At 38.8% G+C, this 16,767-nt stretch overlaps 1 protein-coding gene across 1 annotated transcript in view; it reads right to left on the bottom strand.

The window, feature by feature from the left end:
* Positions 1–16,767, bottom strand: part of C37H2orf88 (chromosome 37 C2orf88 homolog) — a 106,527-nt gene that overhangs the window by 87,822 nt on the left and 1,938 nt on the right. The gene's annotated exons all lie outside the window — the stretch shown is intronic.

Raw genomic sequence — 16,767 nt, 5'->3', positions numbered from 1 at the left:
AGAACAGTCATTTGCTGCTTGCACCTCGATGCTGCCAGTACCGCTGGAGTAGGGGGTTGCAAACAGGACGAAGTGTGTCAGCAGAGTTAGAACAAACATCTCTGCTCCATCTTGAGATCAAAATCTATAAATAGGAGATCCGAGCATGGCTCACACCAGACCCTTGTGTAATTATCCGTCTTCACAGGATGTGCCTGGCACATAGGGCTGGGGAACCTGGAACGGGGCCCGGCGTATACAAGGTACTCAATAAGCGTTCCTTGGATTGAACTGACCTGTGTCCTCTGCCTGGACACCTCCCCAGCTGGAACTAGATGTTAGCATTTATTGGGTCTTACCGAGTGCCTGGCCCTGTACTAGGCACTTTATATAGAGATCACCTCATTCACCTGGCAAACTCTTGCTCATCCTTCAAGATCTAGCTCAAATGTCACCTATTCTGTTAAACCTTCTTGACTCTCTCAGGCAGAGTCTGCTGTGCTTTTGCACTGACAGCTCTTTGCTCAATCCTCAGAAGAGCACTTACCACCTTCTACTTTAACATATCTGTTTACAAGTCTGTCTCCCCCACTGGAATGTAAGGTCACCAGGGGCATCATGCTTTTATTAATTTCTTTGTTACTGGTACTTAGCACAGAACCTTATAAAATTAATTTTCAAAACCCCCTTGTGATTTTGCTAATAAGTCGCATTGGATACATTTATTTAAAAAAAAAAACTACCTGCTTCTAAACATAAAGCTATTACTTTGGTACAACTGAGAAAGTAACTGAAGAAGTTAAATACCAGTTCTTTTATATAACTGAAGAAGAATGGATTCGTCATAGAATTTGAACGAGTGGAGAAGTGGGAATATAAGGATCTATCTGCACGTATGAGCTATGAGAACCAACACCTCACAGGAAGTGCCTCCTGTGCTTCCACGAGCACCTGCTTTGGGACCAGACTGGTCTGAGGTTACCTATATTCCCTGGTACCCACATCCTGGCAGGACTATACGCCGCAACAAAGAAAGAGAAGCACAAGAGGATTTATACGGAAACATACGCACGTACTCGTGCGCACACGGGGCTCATTTTCCACTAGAGCATTACATTATCACCTGAAATTTTAACTATAATAAATGTTGAAGTGCCCCTTGCCTTATAGAGTTTTGTGAGGATTAAGTGAGGTAATATGCATATGCACCCCCTGATCTAGTGGCTAATCTATTGCTACTTTAGAAAACAGTAGCTCTTATCCCACAAGCAGGAAATACTCTATTAAACTTCCAGCTTTCTGCCTCTTTTATTCCTCCTGAACGGTGTGGGGTGAGGAGCTTAGTGAGGAAAATTCTTTGACTCCTGGGTGTTTGACATGAACAAGTGGTTGAATGGTGGTGCCATTTCCTGAAATGGAGAAGACTGCATGGGGGACAGATGTGGTAAATCAGGACATGTGCGTCGGCCGCATCAAAGTGGACATTCCTATTAACTGTCTAACAGGGATGTAACGTAGACTGTTGAAGAGGAGTCTGGACCAAATACCAGCAAATATTTGATATTAGAGGTCATGGGAAAAATTAAAAAAAAAATAAAGGTCCTGGGACTGGATGAAATACCTATGGAGAGAGCATATATAAAACGAATGTGACTTTTTTCCTCTCCTAGTTTTAAAATCTATTCTGTTCTAAAATTTGCTTTTTCTACTTAGTATATTAGTCATCTTTCTGTGTCAGTATATAGATCTGCTTAGAGACACTGTAATTTGTTTATTTTTAATTATTAAACATGTATATTACACTTCCAACTTTTCAACATTATAAGTTTTATAAATATTTTTGAGTTTGTGCAAGTTTATCTGAGGGCAAATCCTAGAAAATAGGATTGCTGGGTCAAAGGGGGATAATGCATTTAAAACTTTGAAAGAGGGGCAGCCCTGGTGGCGCAGCGGTTTAGCGCCGCCTGCAGCCCTGGATTGAGTCCCACGTCAGGCTCTCTGCGTGGAGCCTGCTTCTCCCTCTGTCTGTGACTCTGCCTCTGTGTGTGTGTGTGTGTGTCTCTATGAATAAATAAATAAAATCTTTAAAAATAAAAAAATGGGGATCCCTGGGTGGCGCAGCGGTTTGGCGCCTGCCTTTGGCCCAGGGCGCGATCCTGGAGATCCGGGATCGAATCCCACATCGGGCTCCCGGTGCATGGAGCCTGCTTCTCCCTCTGCCTGTGTCTCTGCGCCTCTCTCTCTCTCTGTGACTATCATAAATAAATAAAAATTTAAAAAAAATAAAAAAAAAAATAAAAAAAATAAAAATAAAAATAAAAAAATGAAACTTTGAAAGAGTGTGCCAAATTGTTCTGCAGAGTGGATAAAAATTAAAATTTAGACTCTCACCAAGAGGGAGGGAGAGGTCTATTTTCCTAATACTTGAATGAGAAATGGTATTTCACTGATATTCTAATCTCATTTTTCCTTATGAGTGAGGTTGAACATCTTTTTATAGGTTTGTTAGAAATCAGTATTTATTTTTTGCCATTTTTCTACCGGGTTTTTCCTTATTCTTAAGAGTTCTGGATGGAAGGTAAGAAATTTAGTCACTTCCATCAAACAATGTCCTCACTGTTTCCCTTTGTTATATTTGTCCCTTTGCTATATTTATCTTCTCAGGGGACTACCACCTGGGGCCATCTGATTATTTGGTACTGTACTTGCCTTCCGGCTCTAGCAATGGGGTACATTTTGGATCACATTGCAGAGAAGGGGAAGAGCGTACAATAATCTTTGCTAACGGGAGGAAACAGAAATTGGGGAAGCTGAGGATGCTGGATATTGTGGGGCAAGTGCCAGAGGGAAGGGAGCTACGCAAAGAAAGGCTCCGGAAGTCTCCACAGGGTTCCATTGAATCTAAAACAGGCCATAAGTTAGTAGAGTAACACTTTAAGGGCTGGGCAAAGACTCCCTGGGGAGCTGTAAGTTGAACATCCTTCAAGATCACGGAGGGCTCTAAGTTCTGACAGGCCAGAGTGGGAAGACTAGTTTACTCAGGGCATTAAGAGACCTAAGTCATACCTTAGTCACTGGCCTCTACTAGGCCTGCATAGAGGCTGCTGTAGACCCGACCAGCGAAGCTGGAAAGTCAGCCTCAAAACATCAAGATGATCACCCAGTAACTTAACAGCTTATCTAAGTCAACTTCAACACTGCGAAAGAAGAAAACAAAATGCAAAAATTCTGCAACAGAATATTTACAATACCCCACAACCAATAAAAATTTACCAGATATACAAATGAACAAAAAACAATGTGACTCATAGCCAAGAGAAAAAACAGTCAACAGACATACACACACAAAAAGACATAGGTAATGGAATCTGTAAGATTTTCACTCATATGTTTAAGAAACGAATAAAGAAAAAAAGAGCTAAACCAAAAACAGACTTTTTTTTTTTTCAAAAACAGACTCTTAACTGTAGAGGATGAATGGTTACCAGAGGGGAGGCGGGTGGGGGGAATGTGTGAAGTAGTGAGGAGGATTAAGGGTACACTTGTGGTGACGAGCACTGAGTTGTGTATAGAATTGCTGAATCACTGGACTGTACACCTGAAACTAACATAACACTGTATGTTAAGTATAGTGGAATTTTTAAAACAAATAAAAATAAAGGGCAGCCCAGGTGGCTCAGTGGCTTAGCGCCGCCTTCAGCCCAGGGTGTGATCCTGCAGACCTGGGATCGAGTCCCACGTCGGGCTCCCTGCATGGAGCCTGCTTCTCCCTCTGCCTGTGTCTCTGCCCCCACCCTCGTCTCTCTCTCTCTCTCTCTCTCTCTCTCATGAATAAATAAATAAAATCTTTAAAAAAACAAATAAAAATAAAGACACAGGACAAAAGTAAATGGATAGAAAAAGATGCATGGTGCAAACACTAATCCTAAGAAAGATGGAATGGCTATATTAATATCAGACAAAGCAGATTCCAAGAGAAGGAGCATTACCAGAGATAAAGAGGAACACTGCATAATGATAAAAGAGTCCCTTTAATTCATCATGAGAGCATTACAATTTTAAATACATACGCAACACAGTTTCACAATACATGAGGCAAAAACTAACAAAAATGAAAGGAGAAATGGTCAAATCCATCATTATAGCTGGAGGCTTCAATACTCCTCTCTTAGGGATCCCTGGGTAGCTCAGTGGTTGAGCGTCTGCCTTTACGCTCAGGGCCTGACCCCGGGGTCCTGGGATCGAGTCCCACATCGGGTCCCCACAGGGAGCCTGCTTCTCTCTCTGCCTGTGTCTCTGCATCTCTCTCTCTCTCTCTGTCTCTCATGAATAAATAAAAATAAATCAAAATTTTTTCAAAAGACTCCTCTCTTAGTAACATAGAACATGTAGATAGAAATAAGGATACATAAAGCTTAATCCTACTTGATCTAATAGACATTTATTGAGTCCTAAAGGCAACAACAAAGGGACACACATTCTTTCAAGTGCTCATGAAACATTCACCAAGATAGACCATCTGCTGGGTCAATGCCAGCTTTAATACGTGCAAAAGGATTGAAGTCATACAGAGTATGTGCTCTGATCAGAAAAGGACTAAACTAGAAGTTAGTAACAAAAATATATCCAGAAAAATCTCTAAATAATTGGAAACTGAAAAACACATATGCAAATAGCCAACAGGTCAAAGAAATAATTACAAGAAAAATTAGAAAATATTTTGTATTGTGCATGACTGTTTTCTGTTCATGACTTTTTTTGAAGTTTTCTTTGCCATGCTAAAATTATAAACTTTTATGGAGGCACATTTATCAAGCCCTACAATAGAAAAGATTGATAAATGTGACCAGTTCATTTTAAATTTCCATCATGGCCAGGAAAACATCAAATAAATGCATGCATACATACCTGCTTAGACTACATGACACCCACTCCAGATAAAAACCACTCACATTTTCTTATTTTCTTCTCACACTTTCCTGGTTTCATTTTTGAGATTTAAAATTTAGATATGGAATGGTCTCTGCTTTCATAGAGCTTACAGTCTAGTGGCCGGGGGTCCATGTGAATTTTGGTCTGTCTCAACACTAATATATAATGCATCTTTTTAATGGCCTAACTTAAAAATGACACTCGTATCACTTACATTGTCCTCTTACATGCTGGGGTCTATTTTTCACTCTTTCCTTTTTCTATGTCATTTCTCCACCTTTTTTTATTTTCTGTTAATAACATGATTAGCAGTCCTTAAGTTATCATATTCAGGAACGTCAGTCTCCTCCCATTTCTCTACCTTATGAAAATTTACCCAGCTATTCTGAACTATCTTATGTTTAAAAATTGATTGCTATTTTAAGTGGAAACTACATTGCATTTATAGACGAAAGAGAATGGCATTTATACAACATTGAGTCTTCTCACTCATGAACAGGATGTGCTTTTCCATTTATTATGAGTTTTAATATTTTCTTCAGTAGTTCTTTATCCTTGAATTTCACAATCACTTGGATGAAAAAAAATACAGATGTCTAGGCCCTACCATGAAAGGTTTAATTGGGTTGGTGTGGAACACAGGCAGTGTATATATTAGGAGCTTAGCCCCAGTCAGGGTTTAGAACTACTAAGGTAGAGCCCTCGTACATCCTTAGGTATTTTTATTTGGTTTGGTTTAGTTTTGGCTGTTACTTTGAATGACATCTTTTCTTGTTCATTATATTTTCTAGTTGATTAGCTTGGGCATAGGGGAAATCTGTGATTTCAGAGTGTATTAGTTTTGTAATGTGCCACCTTGCTAAATTTGATTCAGATACTTCTTTTCAGTTGATTCTTTAGATTTTTTTTTTCTTTTGAGAGAAAGAGATGGAGCATGAGTGGGTGAGGGGCAGAGGGAGAGGGAGAGAGAGAATCTTAAGCAGGCCCATGCCCTGCTTGGAGCTTGACTTAGGGCTCAATCTCACGACCCTGAAATCACAACCTGAGCTGAAACCAAGAGTCGGTGGCTTAACTGACTGAGCCACCCAGGAGCCCCAATTCCTCAGATTTTTTTTTTTACAGGCATTAAATTATACTATCCGCAAAAATGACAATTTTGCCTTTTATTGTCCTATATTTATGGCTCTTTTTTCTTCCCTATATTTATTCCTCTTATTCTATGATCTTGTCTTCTTGTCTTGACTAATAATTCCATAAAAATAGCAAGTAGTAGTTATGATTGAGGGTACCTTTAACGTATTTCTGCTTTTAATGAGGATATTTATAGTGTTTTACCATTAAACATAATGTTGCTTTGTCACTTCAACAAAATATCCACCTACTCCTATTTTACTGAAGGTTTTTAAAATAAAGAATGGTCCTAATTAAAGGACTTCTATTTAAATTCTGTTATGTGATCTACAAAAACCTATTAAGACAATCATGTTTTTCACCTCCTTTTATCTATTAATATGTTGAAAGATATCAATAGATTTCAGATATTAAACCATGTTTGCGCTGGGCTTGGATCGAGTATATTGTTCTTTCAAAGTGCTGCTGAATTCTACTTGTTAATATTTAATTAAAAATTTTGTGTCAATATTCTTTTCTTGTTTTCCTTGCCAGTATTATGGTAGCTTAAAAATTTTTTTTAAGGCTTTCTGTATTCCTTTCTTTTCTTTTTTTTTTTTTTTAAAGAATTTATGTCTTTATTCATGAGACACACAGAGATGCAGGCAGAGGGAGAAGCAGGCTCCATGCAGGGAGCCCGACGCGGGACTCGATCCCGGGACCCCGGATCATGCCCTGGGCTGAAGGCAGACGCTCAACCGCTGAGCCACCCAGGGATTCCTGTATTCATTTATTTTCATTCTTTAATTTACTAAAATTCTAGAAGAATATCCAATGAACACACTGGTAGTTGCATCCTGTAAGTCTTGGTATATAATGTTTTAATTATAATTTTGTACATAGTGCTTTAATTATTATTTGTCTGATGGGTTTTTAAAAATAAGATTGATTTTCAGTTCACAGGATATCTCTTCCATCGATTCCATCGATTCATTTCACTACATGTGCCAACTTTATTGGCTTCATTGTGCAGGTAAATCCTTACTTTGACAGCTTGATCCATGAAGTGAACTACAGTGGGCTACTACTATTTTATGTCTGATTGTTTTTCCTTGTAATTCTGCAGTTCTTCTGTATGTATTTTGGTTATTATATTATTCAGTGCTTTAAGATTTATGAGTGGTATAGCCTCTCTTGAAATCCTTTACTATCATAAAATTTCCCTATTTGTCCTGTTTTTACAATTTCTGCTTTAAATTCAGTCTGTCTGATTAATATCATAACCCCTGTTTTCTTCTTGTTAGCATTTCCCTGGCATGTTTTTCCCCACTTTTTTCTTTCTGATTTTTTTAGTCATCTTGCATTTGTGTACATCTGAACTGTGTAGGTCCATTTATACAGATTTTTAAAAAATAAAAACAATAGAGTACTGTAAACGTATTTTCTCTTTCTTAAGGCTTTCTCAAGATTTTCTTTCTTCTAGCTTCCTTTATTGAAGGAATACAGGATATAGTACATTATTTGTTCATAACATACAGAATATGTATTAATTAACTGTGTATGTTATCAGCAAGGCTTCTGGTCAACAGTCGGCTATTAGTAGTTAGGTTTTGGGGAGTCAAAGTCATATGCAGATTTTCAACTGCACGGAGTTTGGTATCTCTAACCTCTGCATTGTTTAAGTCAACTGTATACCCACCCCTCACTTTACAAAATTTCAATTTATAATTTTTCAATTTCGCAAAGATTTCAAATAGAAATGAACATTAATGTTAATGATACACATATTGTTAGGTACTACGGATATTGTGATTACATGTTGACGGTGAGTTTAATATTTAATATTTATTAAGTATTTAGTTGGCAACAGGCATTGTTCTTGGCAGGCACTTTACATGATTTCATTTTGTCCCCACAAGTGACCAGGATTTCCATTTGCAGATATGGAAATCAAGGTCTTCTAATTTGCCCCAAGTCAGAGAGCTCTCAGAGACTATTTGGGCAAGAGTATTTATTTATTTGTAGGCTTTGGAGAGGGAATGCTTTATAATCTTGTTTCCAGTCTCCTTCCACCACCTCTAAGCCTGTCTCCCATGTGCATAAATCATTCTGGCTACACCCAAGAAATCAGGTTTGTCCTACAGTCCATACTCCATTCCATGATTTGTATTCGAAGTGCTGTTTTATAACTATTACCCAGTGGGATCCGGCAATGTTTTGTATAAATATACTCAGTGCCCACCTACAACCAAACACTGGCTGTTCCATAAATATTTGAGGAAATGAAATTCTAAGTAGTGTCATGACCACACTTTTCCAAATATTTAAATTTCACCTTTTCTCTCATCAGATTTCTCCTCTGAGTTTGAGTGCAGATGCAAAATGTTAGATTTCTTTGTATTTAAAACTAAGGTAGAAAATTTGAATTACAGTGGATTTAAATTCAATGGGTCATGGAAAAATGCCCAATATTTAACAGAGATTTCGAGTCTCAATAATAGTAAGCATTAGCTTTACTTATAGATTTTATTTAATATATTTCAGTATTACAAAAAAAAAGAGAGAGAGAGAGAGAAGGTATATAAAACTGAATTCAAGGTTTAAGTCCTTAGAAAAACTGGTAGCGCAAGTGATGTAGTTCTTAGACTTCCCAGCAGGGGCCAGAATGTTCATATTAAATCTAATTAATGAAACTTTTTCCTCTAATTAAAGGTGGTATCTAATTTTTAAACCAATACCCAAAAGAAGTCAACTAGAACTTTCTATGGTTAAAATTACTAAAAACTACTGACTTACTAATTTGAAATTTCAAGAATGTAAGTATATAATTCAAAATATTGAAAATGAGTTTAACAGAAATAGTGACATCCTCTAACAAAAGGCTGACCCCCAGTATCTGAGCAAATGAACATTCAAAGTATGTTTAGTTAGTAGACACTAAAACTCCTATACTAATTGCCAAATACAGGTCATTGGGTCTTTCAGTTGCCAAGCCAGACCATGGACCGGTTCCAAGAACAAAGGGCACCACTGTGGCATTGACCCAGGAAATTGAGCACTGACCTTATTTGTTAATTTTAGAACATTAAAAAAAAATTCTAACTCAATATAAAAGAAGTACTTGGTGCTTCAAAAGTATTTCAAGACAAATTGCCTTTGTAAATCAGATAAGCTTTTTAAAATTTAATTCTAATTTAAGTAATGTAACCTTTCTCTGGGCCCCAGTTTTTCCATCTATTCATAAACAGATTAGATATAATAATCTTAAAATTTTTATGTTTCTAAAATTCAGAGTTTTTTTCCTTAGGCAAAAAGCATCATTTTCCCCCTTGTTTCCAATTCCTGGCATTGTATCCATCATATATCAGACGCTAATACATGATCAATGAACAAATAAATGAACAAATGACCAAATGAATACATTTTTTTGAAGAGTTCTTTCTAGGAATTTACAAAAGAATCTGGAAACAGAATGCTTCTGAAAGCCAATACTCCATGAATTATGGAAAAAATGCTTTAGGCAATTCCAAAAAAATAAGAAAACATTTTCTGAATACTCTTGAACTGAATTTTTCTAAGGCTATCACTACTTCTAAGACACCAACTGAATAAAAAAGGAACTAAAAATTTTTTAAGTGTTTTAAGACTTTACATTTTAAAACCTAAGTCTGAAAAAGTCAAATTATTTTTTTATTTCCAGAAACATGCTCTTTATTGACCTTATTATGGTTTCTAAAGGTGCCCCAAAACAACACCATGAACATTGCAAGATTTTTCTCTCAGGAAGCAGTTGTTTACTAGAAAGCTTCACTCAATAATAAAGGTAAAGATTTTAAAACTAAAGACAGGTCTTTGCCAGTTTAATCTATCTTGTCGTCTGGTCTGGAAACCATGTGTTTGCTCTAAAGTAAATAAAAACATCGTGGAGGAAAGCAGTTATCAAAAATAATGAAAATTAACTTCTTATACATACTATGTTTCTCATTTGTGAATTTTAAAACTCTGACTTCATTAAATTTTGTAGGTGGAAGTTTGTGCCTTCTTAATCCAGGGAGGTGGGCAACGTGCGGAAGCGTAGGCTGACCACGAGGGTGTGGACTGTAGTGAACTGGAGAGCCCCACTGAGGCCTGGTATAACTTACATCGGGCTGTTTGAAACATTCCTACGTGCTGTCTCACTGCATGTGCATTCAACATAAACAGAAAATTTAGCTCCCGTAAAAAGGGATAAATTTGTGACAGACTTTTTCCGAACTAAGCCACTGTCTTCAGGCAAAGAATTTAAGTAGCTATGCTTCTTTAGGAAATTGTTTGGGTCAGGTTCTCAAGCTTGAATGATGGAAAGATACCTTTCAAAGGAAAAACAAAAAAACAAAAAAACATTCTTGAGACCTGCCATGAATCAAAGTTAACCCCTATTACCTTAGGTGGCACTTGATTATAGTAAAACTCAACTGTAAATACTGTATTTGCAGACTGTAGAAAATGAAGACACGGAGGTAGTATTCAGATGCAAGGTGGCTATATGAATGCCCTAAAATATGCATGGAGAATTAAGTGTCATGGAATTATTGATGGAATTCACAGATGCCCCTGGGAGCTAAGGAACTTTTTAAGATAATATTCTGGGACATAGGTTGACTTGCAGCCCACCTCGGCTGTCTGCTCACAGAGCTATGCCTCTCTAGGTAAAACTGAAGGGATAAACTCTATCCCAGTTCTGGGGGAAAGCTCCTTCCTGTTCAAATAAAGAAGAAAGCAGGTAGAGAAGGATCACGGAGAAACTTAGTAATTTACAGAAAAGAATGCAAAGGAGAAGGTGAAGACATATACTCAGTTCTCAGTTCTCTCCAAGGCAACAAGGATGGTTCTACCTTTGACTTGCTTAAACACACACACACACACTGCTCTTTTGAGGTTTCTTTTCTCTTTTCTGACTACCTTTGATGCTCCTGAAAATCAGTTTGACCTGAATATGACCTGTGCTGGGTAAGGGTCCTGATCTTATTTTTTATTTTTATTTTTTTAGTAGGTTCCATGCCTGGCCTAACGCAGGGCTTAAGTTCCAGCTCTGAGATCAATATCTAAGCTGAGATCAAGAGTCAGACACTTAGCTGACTGAGCCACCAGGAGGCCCTGGCCTTAAGGTCTTCAATAGCGGTGTCAGATGCAACATGGCCATGGCCACTCCTTAGCAAGGTCCTCATTACGTGTCTATGGGAAGCCATAATCGTTAAATGCAAAAGCTCTACTGGAATGTTCAAAATGCTCATTGCTCTACCAGAGAACTAACTACCAGAGGTGGAAAGACACAGGGACTTGTGACACCAGCCTCCCCTACCAGTTTGTGTAAGAGGGACCCCAGGAGAAATATCATAAACCATAGTCAGAGCAAACTAAAAACACAACCAGAGTCACTTAGGCTATAAATAACTACCTATATCTCGTGAAAAATTGGGAGGTTGAAGTTTCTTGTAGTTAAGGAGACATTCATCCATTTATTACTTTAATTACTAAGGCAATACCCTTTTCCAACCTAAATATGTGCTAGGTGTTGGACCAAGAGCTAAAGACACAAAAATGAACAAAATAATTCCTGCCTTTAAAGTGCTCATAGTGCTCTGCGGGATGGAGGATAGAGGCAGGGAGACAAGCAAGGGGAAAAAAGCAAGCAACTGAAAATAGTAATGATAGATGTGGGCATAACATAGACACTATTAGCACTGAGTCTCTGAGTCAGGCATCTTTTTTTCCAATGGAAAAATGAGGAAGCTAAATTATAACTATTTTGATTCTTTGTATTTCAAATTTATAATAAATATAAATTTATTTATTTATTTATTATATATAATATATATAAAATAAATAACATATAATAATATATATAAAATAAATAATATATAAAATAAATATATATAAATATAAATAAATATATATTATATTATAAATTTATTACAAATATATATAAAATATATAAATTTAAATATAATAAACAGGGGCTTCTACTTTGGAAAGGAGAGAAAGGAGAAATCACATTTTGAGGTTTTTTTTCTTTTTTTAAGATTTATTTATTCACTTTAGACAGAGAGTGAGTGGGGGAAAGGCGGGGGGAGAGGGAGAGAGAATCCTCAAGTAGACTCCTCCATGAGCACGGAGCCCCATGTGGGGCTGGATCCCAGGATCCCGAGATCAGGACCGGAGCCAGCTGAAATCAGAGCTGGCTGCCCAACCGACTGAGCACCCAGGTGCCCTGCATTTTAAATTTTGTCTGAGTTAATTCTACCTCTAAAGGATAGAATGCAGGAACTTCATTACCTCGGTCATTATGACGAAGCATAGCCGTAATAGGAATGCTATCACTCAGACTGCCTTGAAGACCATCTACAAAAAAATCCCTTAGGACCACAGATTTCAGCCTCTGTCCTAGAACTGACACATGTGAAAATGTCCTCATGATATCCTCAAGTTGGTGGTTGATGATTATAATAGAATATTCAGATTTCTGCTCTTGGCTATAATTGTGTGTCAATAAATAAACACACAATGTTTTAAAATTACCATATTTGATTTCTCATTAAAAGCCTAGATACAGGGCAGCCCGGGTGCCTCAGTGGTTTAGCGCCGCCTGCAGCCCGGGGCAAGATCCTGGAGATCCGGGATCGAGTCCCACATCAGGCTCCCTACATGGAGCCTGCTTCTCCCTCGGCCTGTGTCTCTGCCTCTCTCTCTCTCTCTCTCATGAATAAATAAATAAAAAATATATATTTTAAAAAAGCCTAGATACAGGTATTAGGAGAAAGGGACTTCACGTTATAGGGAAAAAATATTCAACTGAAGTAGAGTAAACATTATTTGGGGTATGGTTCTGAAAGCGTGGTCTGAGAAGCCCTGGAGCAGAGACGCTTTCAGAGAGTCTGTGAAGTAAAAGCTATTTTCATAATAATGCTAAGATACGTACAATATATGGTCGTGTATACCTATATTCTAAAATTTCTCATTTTAGATTTATAGTATGTTAACTATTGATAAATATGACCAATACCAACCAAAGCTCTTAAAGACCCTATATAATATTCAAGAGTATAAGAGAATTCTGAGAACAAGAAGTTTGAGAATAAACCTCCACTGAAAAGTCACACTTAATAAAATCTCCGCACATTTTACATAAAGAAACTAAACTGTAGGTTTTATGGAGACACTAACAGCTTCTGCCTGGCTCATGGTTTTCTCCTCAGACTCCAGCACAGTGTCAGGTACATAAAGGTATTAGGAGATTTCATAAAACAATAAGTGAATTAATACATACATACACACATAGATTCATAAATGAAGGCTTTGCTAATTGACTTACTCGAGGCCACACAAAACTCAGCAGCAGATCCAGGCTATATTTCAGGTCTCTTATCTCCTCTTCCTATATGGTGGGTCCCTAGCTCAAGAATACTTTTGTTTCCGTTAATTTTTGTTCTAATCTATGGAAAGCACGAGTAATCGGATATCAAAGTGAGACAACTGCCTTCTCCTGTGCTGTGTGACTTGAGCACTCATACAGTCTGTCTGCTGACCTTCAGCGAAATGAGCACGGAGCGACACCAAAGGGCTGTCATTATAAGGACATGGCAAGAGTCATCACATAAAATATCTGTCTTTTTTTTTCCCCACGTCAGAGTTGAATTTTTCATGATCCATTCTAATTCCTAATCACAAGCCTTTATAGTAGTGTCCTTGGTAGTTGCCAGACTGTAAAGAGTCAAACCATGAACATTTTGGGGGAAATATGCTTTGTATTATCAAAGTTGTTTTTGAAACCCCCCCTGGTATGTGTAACGGGGATGAGAGAAGTCTGCTTGCTACCTTACTTATGGTTACGGAGATGTGGGGCCCACCCAGTCCAAGGAAGAACTGAACAAAGAAAAATAACAAGTCTTGTGAGGCACTGACCACCTAAAGACTGACTCCGGTGAGAAGCTGCTCTTAGAGATGGCAACCAGAGCTGGCCGACCAAGTTCTCCCAGGCAGCTAAAAGCCACGTGTCTCTACTCGCTCATTCTAATTACACGCTGTCCTGTCTCCTTGATGAAGGCAGCCAGAGCCAGGCCACCAGCGGTCAGAGCACAGTGAGGTCACCCACAGCTGGTGAACCTTCCTGCTCTGGGGCCATCGGAAGGTTGCGATCACTGCCACGGGAGAAGCGGTATATGTTCTCGAAATTTCTTCAATACCTCTAAACTCATTTGATACCGATCTCTAAAGAGGTTGGTCAGATAGAGGTGGCTCTCGTTATTCACAGGGGTTTTGTCCCATAAGGTCACTGCCAGCACTGAATGAGTGATTACGGGACCTTTGCTCGTAGAGCACATACAAGGTCACATTCCCGTGAGCCTCTGGTCACGATATTTTTATCAATCGATACATAACCATGTTTATCTGTTTAAAAACATCTTATTTAATATATATTGTGGAGTCATTAACATTGAACTCACAGCCAACAGACTACGACTACTCAAGGCTGAGTAGAGCTCATCTAACATACAATTTTTTTTCTAAGACCTATCACAACTTTTTTTTTTAATTTTTATTTATTTATTCATAGAGACACAGAGAGAGAGAGGCAGAGACACAGGCAGAGGGAGAAGCAGACTCCATGCAGGGAACCTGATGCGGGACTCGATCCAGGGTCTCCAGGATCACACCCCAGGCTGTTGGCGGCGCTAAACCGCTGCGCCACCGGGGCTGCCCACAACTTTCTTTAAAAAATAAAAACTCCAGTAAAACATATATAACATAAAATTGACCACTGAACCATTTTTAAGTGTACAATTCAGTGGCATTAAGTACATTTACATTCTGTGCGGCAGTCACCGACATCTGTATCCAGAACTTTCTGATCTTCCCAAATTGAAACTCTGTACCTGTCGAATAGGAACTCCGCCCCCCCCCCCAACCCCTGCTCAAATCCCCTGGCAACCACCATTCTACCTCCTATCACAGCCTTCTTTTTATTAGGAGCAGAGCACTTTAGCTCTATGCCCTAGGGACCATTTTAAATGGAATCGCCCAAGAAAAGCCTACCCATCAAAAAAATAAAAAAACCCAAACCCTTGGTACTAAATATATTGTAAGAAGGGCACTTGTTTACAGCATGAGAGCTGAAGCAAGGTGGAGCGTTGCCTTGTTGACCTCGGCTAGGAGCCTGTGTGTTGGAAGATTCAAATTTTTCACCAGTCTGCGCCTGTGCACGAGTGACCACAAAATCATCCTGAGTATTGATTTGGGGGTTAAAAATAAATTTTAGCAAGGAGGCGAACTTGAAAGTATGGAATTCATCAATAATGAACATCAGCTGTATGTGGAAATGGCAACCTTTGTTTACGTTATTCTACGTAGTAAGAATAAGGAGCTGAAATATGCCTATCATGGGGCTGCCTTAGGAAATTTTAGTCTCTGTGGATTGATAACTGGCAGCTACAACCTGAAGCAGTTCTAGGTCGTGGGGAGGATATATTTAAGCATGATCTCAAACCCCTCTGCAGGAACAAAGACTGAGCACTCAAGTAACACTTATCCATCACTTACTGTATGACAGGCACTATATTCAGCCATTTATATGCATTATTAAATTACAACCCCCAAAAGCTCCGTGAGGCAACTGAAGGTTAGAGAAGTTAAGGACCTCATCCGTTATCACGTAGCTCGAAGTGGCAACACTGAGATTCGAACTCAGGTCCGTTGGACTCCAGAGCCTGAGTTCCCAACTGCTATGCAAATCTAATCAAGATTCAAAAAAAAAAGTCCAACTTACTTAGAAGTGTATAGGAGCATATGTTACAATGATTATAGCATTGCCAAGACTTATACACAGAGAAATAAGCTTACCAAATAAAACTTTATAAGTCTGATCTAATATCGTTCCACAATAAAGAGTATCTGAAATCCTTCAGGGAATCTGGTTTGTGTCTGGTTTTCCTTAATCTTTAATGATGAGCAAATCTAATGCATTACGTAAGGCCGTTTTTTTTTTTTCTCAAGAGATGTAGATACCTCTTAAGAATTTGATGAAAACGCATTAACTTTTCAGGCTACTGAGTTGCATTTTAGTGCACTGAGGCAGTAAATTAGTGTACAATGTGCAAAAGTGGTAGTGACCTAAAAAATAAATATTTGATATGAGCCACTGCATTCTGTTGGGGTGGAGGGGGTCAGAGTAATGGATTAACTCTCCTAGGAGTCCTAAGCTTCCCAAAAAGGAGTAGGAAAAAGAAATCTCCTGTGTCTTGGAAAAGGCTCGTTTCTCCCTGGCCGTGTTTGCTTAGCTCTTTAACAGTTTATTTGATGAGATCTCCTGGCTCCCAAAGCTAAGGTTAAGAGTTTGATCCCTCTGCAGGCCACTTCGGTTTGGAGAACAAGAGGCTCCATTCTCTGTCCCCAGACCTTACCCCAAACCCCTGCCAGGTGTCTGCCCTCTGGTCAAAACGAGAAACTGGCAAAGCGGTGCAAACCAGTTATAGTATTGGGGGACCAAACAATGGGCACCCCTTTATACGGTGCTCTTTCACTCTTACGTGCTCACAGTATTTTGATATAATTTATGGAGGACAGGGGCGCCTGGGTGGCTCAGTCGGTCAAGTGTCTCTGCCTTTGGCTCAGGTCGTGATCTCAGGGTTCAGGGTCCCAGGGTGGAGCCCCATGGGGCTCCCTGCTCAGCGGGGAGCCTGTGCCTTCCTCTTCCTCTGCCCCTCCCCTTGC

The sequence above is a fragment of the Canis lupus genome, chromosome 37 (genome assembly GCF_003254725.2).
Source record: "Canis lupus dingo isolate Sandy chromosome 37, ASM325472v2, whole genome shotgun sequence".
NCBI lineage: Eukaryota > Metazoa > Chordata > Mammalia > Carnivora > Canidae > Canis > Canis lupus.
This window is presented reverse-complemented; position numbering and strand designations above follow the sequence as displayed.